Source organism: Octopus bimaculoides, chromosome 28 (assembly GCF_046866305.1).
Source record: "Octopus bimaculoides isolate indiv1 chromosome 28, ASM4686630v1, whole genome shotgun sequence".
Taxonomy (NCBI): Eukaryota; Metazoa; Mollusca; class Cephalopoda; order Octopoda; family Octopodidae; genus Octopus; species Octopus bimaculoides.
Window position 1 is genome coordinate 8858048 of NC_142955.1, and position 6230 is coordinate 8864277.

At 36.8% G+C, this 6230-nt stretch overlaps 1 long non-coding RNA gene across 2 annotated transcripts in view; it reads left to right on the plus strand.

Moving 5' to 3' along the window:
* Window positions 1-228: 228 nt before the first annotated feature.
* Window positions 229-6230, plus strand: part of LOC149130511 (uncharacterized) — a 15583-nt gene continuing 9581 nt past the window's right edge. For both annotated transcript variants that reach the window (XR_016238719.1, XR_016238720.1), the window contains exon 1: window positions 229-454. This is a non-coding gene — a long non-coding RNA (uncharacterized LOC149130511). The remainder of the gene's footprint in view (window positions 455-6230) is intronic.

The window sequence follows — 6230 nt, forward strand, 5'->3', positions numbered from 1 at the left end:
TATATATATATATATATATATATATATATATATATATATACATATATATATATATATGTTGTTGTACTTGGGGATGGTCATATTGCCAGTTTAGCCAATAAAAACACACGCATTGTATATTTGGTGTTAATTTGCTTCAGCTGTAGCAAATTAACACCAAATATATATATTAGGTTATGAAGTATTATGAAATTTGTAGAAAAGAAAAAAAGTTTGCTAATGTTTTATAAACACAAGGAATAGTTTTATTCATTAAAGTATGCCTCCATATTGTCAATACACTTTTGTCATTTCAGTGGTAGCTTGTCCAGCCTGGAACTGTAAAAACCTGGCAATCTAGAGTCAATAAAATCTTGGAAGGCCTGTTTCACAGCATCGTTGGAATTAAATTCTTCTCCTATCAAAAAGTTATCCAAATTCTGGAAGAAGTGGTAGTCAGTGGGGGCAAGATCAGGTGAGTATGGTGGATCATGAAGAACTTCCAACTCCAACAGTTTTACCAATGTCATTTTTATATGTATGGTCTGGCATTGTCTTGCAATAAAATAGGAGTGGATCTGTTGACTAATCTAGGCTGTTTTTTTATGTAAGTTTCTGCATCATTTGGTCCAGTTGGTTGCAGTATACTTCAGCCATGATTGATGAGCCAGGTTTAATGAAATCATAATGGATCATACCTACACCACACCACCAAACACACACCATCAGCTTCTTTTGATGAATTTTGCTTTTTGGACTGTGTTTTGGTGGTTCGTCTTTGTCCAACCATTGTGCTGAATGTTTACAGTTGTTGTATAGGATCCATTCCTCCTCATATGATTCATTTTTGTGATGAGAGAGTAGCATAATGCAGGCTTCCAAACATTGCTGTCTCTGATTTTCAATAAGTTCATGTGGAACCCACTTATCCAACTTTTTCACTTTACCGATTTGAGTCAATATTGTTTGCTTGCTAACACCAAACAACAACAACAATAATTCAGAGGCACTTTGAGATGGATCTGACTTGACGGTGGCTTTCAGTTCGTCATTATCCACCTTTGTTTCTGGTCAACCGCTTTGCTCATTTGTGCGGTCAAAGTTACCAGAACAAAATTTTGTAAACCAATTTGATACTCTCTGCTGTATAATAACATTAGAATGAAATACTTTATTCATATTCCGAGCTGTTTGTGATGCTGTATTTCCATGAAAGAACTCATATTTCAAAACAGTACGAATTTCCGACTTATCCTTCTCTAAATAAAAATAGCAAAAACGACTTATAAATACTTTATAAAGTGCAAAATAAGTTAGAATAAAGAAATAGATCTGTCAGGTTTCTAACAAAAATTAAAGGTTGTCAAAATATAATACTGGCGCAAAATGAGCAGCTGTCAAAGTTTACAATATACCTTACTACAAATTTCATACTTGATAACTTAATATATTGGGTCATCCCATAAATAATGTGGCTTACACTTCTTTTATTTTTCAAAATTAAGATAAAGTTCTTTTTTGATCTAAAATATACTCTCCTTCATTTTCTACAATGCTCTCCCATCTATCTGGTAGACTTGCAAGACACCTCTTCCAAAATTCACTTGTATGTGATGAAAAATACTCCTCCAGCACTGTTCTGAGCTCATCTACAGACTACTTACTTTTTCCATCAAAATGATTTTGACGACTGCAGAATTAATGGTAATCAGATGGGGAAAGGTCCAGCAAATATTGTGGGTGGAGCATCGATTCCCATTCAAACTGCTTTTGAAATGTCATCCTCACTGTATTCTGATGGAAGAATACCTTTTGTCTTGAAACCAAAGATGGCCCTTTTTCTTCTCACACTGACTTAAGCTGTTCAAGCCGCTTGAAGTAGATCTCCTTTATCATTTGGTTTGGGTTTAAAAGTTCAAAGTGGACTGAACCTTTCATATCCCACCAAACAGATAACAACACCTTACATGGGTGAAGACTTCCTTTAGTCGGGAGTGCCAGTGTTTCTCCTTTCCCTACCCACTGTCTTCGGCACTTGACATTTTTAAAGAGAATCCATTTTTCATCACCAGTCACTATTCAGTCCACAGAAGGTTTATCCGTGAGATGTGACAGCAAAGAAGAACACACATTCACTCTCTGCTCACAATTAAACTCAGAAAGTTTGTGAGGAACCTATTGACCCAATTTGCTGACTTTTCCGATGGCACGCAGGTGTCGATGAATGGTTGAATGATAAAATCTAAGCTTTTCTGCTAGTTCCTCAACAGTTATGATGGGATTTTGTTCCACCAGAGTTTGCAGGATGTCTTCGTCAAGCTCTACAGATCTTCCAGGATGAGGCTCATCTTCTAGGCTGTAGTGTCCGGCTCAGAATTTCTGGAATCACCAGTGACACATGATTACATTTATTGTCTGATCCCCATATACTGCATTATATTCCTCACACTTTTTATTGCGTTATTGTCTTTATTGAACTCATAAAGCAAAATATGCCAAATAGGCTCCTTTGACACTTCCACTATAGCTTTCAAAAAATAACTGTTAAAATCGAACTGCCCTCTTCAAAACTTGCACTAAGAATAGGGACAAGGTAAAATTACTACCTTCTTTTATAGAAAGTTGATGCAGGTAGTTTATTCCATCCCCTCTAATTTTTAGTTCATGCAATTGAAAAAAACGCATTATTTATGGGATGACTCAACATGTGTGTGTGTGTGTGTGTGTGTGTGTGTGTGTGTGTGTATGTGTGTGTGTGTGTGTGTATTAATAGCGGATAAGAGAAGTCAATTTAATGTTAGGTACCTTATGGTGAACGACCGTCATTTATTTCATATTACATACAAAGTTATTCAATTTTATTCAATAAAGAGTTCATTCACTTCTTCACACATTATAATTTGATTCATAATCAATAAGTCTCAATCAATTCTTTTATTGCATAAAATTGCATAACTTTGAATGTGAGGCAAAATAAATGGCATTCATTCACTGAAAGTTACATACCATTGATTTATCTTGCACTCAATTAGAATTATTGTTATTCATTCTGTGAGGATTTGATTATAACATGCCCATTTGATATACCCAGGTATGTGGGTATTTTGAAAATACTTCCTCACAGTGTGGTGACCGTGCCTTGCATAGTTATGGGCAGCCCTTTGGCAAGGCATAGCACCTGTTCAGCCACCCTGCCAGGGACATGGTGAAATCATGGGGCTGCAGCATGGTGGATTGTGAAAAGGTAGCAGAAGGGCTCAACTGAGCCACAGGAGCTTCTTACATTGATGCTGAGTGAGGGAATCCTAGAAGGTCAGAGGTCAGGATCACAAAGCTTGATCAAGAGAGTAACTGCAATACATCCATAGGGTTAGCATCCATGGATGCACAAGCAGCGAATGAAAGGTTCTTTATGACTCTAGTTCCCAATTCAAATTCATAATAATGGAATTGGATGGTAACAGAAAGTCATGGAAATCTGTGAAAGGAGCAAAAAAAAGAAAAAACAATAATGCCTTGGCTTGGTGAAGTGCTCCTTTAATAATTGTTCAAAGTATTCTTTGGCTTCTTGAAAGGTGTGACCTTTACACTGTTATTGAAACACTTTGATGGCCAGGTTTCTGCAAGAAGTGTTGCTGAGGTGATTGCTTGGATTTTACTTATCCCCTCAGTACTTGTGACTGAAGATGAGCCAACCAGCTCGAAACTGAGTCAGTCTCACAATCCTCTTGTCTGCTAGAGGATAGTAGGGGTTTGTTCCCCCTACTAGCAATATATATGTATATACAGGGTGCAGTGCCACACTGATAACCAGCTGGCAGAAGATCTGCCTGGGGTTAAACTAGTAGTAGCATAGAACAGCCACTTTGATGTGGTGATTAACTTTATTTGTTAGTATAATTACTACTCTGATTGCTTCTTGAGATTTTATAACTAGCTATTTTGCTTGCTGCAAATCAGTGACCAAAGGTCGCTTTGTTTACAATATATTGCTGGCTGGAGTGGACCCTGGCTATCTTTCTGACGACCAGGTACTCACAACTGAAGATGAGTCAACCAGCTCAAAACTGATTCAGTTTCATGACCCTGTTGTCTGGTAGAGGACGGTAGGGGTTTGCTCCCCCTACTAGCAATATATATGTATATACAGGGTGTAGTGCTACTCCAATAACCAGTTGGCAGAAGATCTGCCTGGGGTTAAACTAGTAGTAACATGAAATGGCCACATTTATGTGGCGATTAACCTTACTTATATATATACATATTTTCAGGTACTTGATGTTGATAAGCCACAAAAATTTTGGATTATCAGTATCCATCTGTCCTGGATGGAATCTGTTACAGGTAATTTCGCCTGTCTATGACTTTCAGGTGTTTTAACTCCCAGTGCTATGAGGGAGTCGTCCTTCAGGCACTTCATGGCAGTGAACTGGCAAACAAACAAAACACATACATTGAATATGTGTGGTCAATAATATACATAATATATATAATTTGGCACAAAGCCACTTCTCTTGGTTCCACTCTCTCTCCAAGCTAAGAGCTTTTTGTCTTGCAAATTGCTTGGTGACCTCATTGGTGTTGGTGCCATGTAAAAAGCATCAGTGCTGGTGCACATAAAAAACATCCAGTACACTCAGTGAAGTGGTTGGCATTTGAAAAGGTATCCAGCTGTAGAAACCATGACAAAACAGACAAGGGAGTCAGGTGCAGCTCACTGGCTGACCAGCTCCTGTGAAACTGTCCAACCTATGCCAGCATGGTAGACGGACATTCAATGATGATGAATCTTGCTATACATCTAGCTATCCATCTATATCTACATACACATGCACGTTCATGCGCGCACACACACACACACAGCATATTGAAGGCTGATCTCAATAGGATGAAGTATTGAGGGCCGGTCTCAAAATGCTGAGCCTTACGAAGGAGATGACAGAAAACCGAGATATGAAGTGCATTGCTGTACTCAAGAAGATCCATCCAGCACAACAGAATTGAAATCCTAAAACGAAGGTGCCATGTAAAAAGCAATGGTGTTGCTGCTGGTGCAACATAAAAAGCTCTGGTGATGGTGCCATGTAAAAGTACTCCATACACTCTGTAAAGTGGTTGGTGTTAGGAAGTAGAAGTCAAGCCAAAACAGACTATGGAATCATGGTGTGGCCACTGGCCTTGCCAGTTCTTGTCAAGCTGTCCAATTCATACTAGCATGGAAAACGGATATTTTAAATGTTGATGAGGATGATGAGGATTGATGATATATGGAGGGTAATAAAATTGGAAAGAGGAAGAGAGAAAAGTTGGGAAGCCCTGAGCAGAAGCAGAATGAGATGGCCAAACCCTGAGAAGAAGCAGTCATTGCAGTTTTGTTAGAAAAGACTGAACAAGGGAATAACATATCTGTAAACCAAAGGCTTGAGTTTGTTGCTGAATGACTCCATGAGGTGGCAAGAGAAACCGTAGAGGCATGGGACACCATATCTGTGGGTCAGGGCTTGTAATGTGTTGGTGACTGAACTCATAACAGCACAGAGAAAAGGTTCCACAGCTGGGGGTCAAAGATTGTAAGTATGTTGGTAGCAAAGACTTTGTGCCAATCAATAAGAGGTCTACATTTTTTTATCAACTTTATGTCAGGCAAGCAATTACAATATTTGAAAGTTGTTGCAAAATTATTGATATTCAAATAATAACTTGTCTGACACACACACACACACATACAGCATAACTGCAGCTTTAAAGCTGAAACAATTTAAAGAATTTTAAAGAATATATATAAATATATATTTAGCATATTATATATCATATATTGTATATTAGATATATAATATATAATATATAATATATATATATATAATATATATATAATATACATATATATACACACACACATGCACATATACACACACACATATAAATACACACATACACACACACACATATATATATCAGCATATGATTTCTATCTATAAGTATATATATGTGTGTGTGTGTGTATTTATATAAAAGTCTATATATTTGTCTGTATATATATATATATGTATATATATATATATATATATACAGACAAACATATAGACTTTTTATATATATATATATATATGTATGTATACATGTATGCACACATGAACACACACACATGTGATTGCATTTATATACGTGTATATATGCTCTTATATATATATGTAAGAACATTTTAGCTTTTACATCTACATATTTGTTATCCTTATCTTTCAACACATATT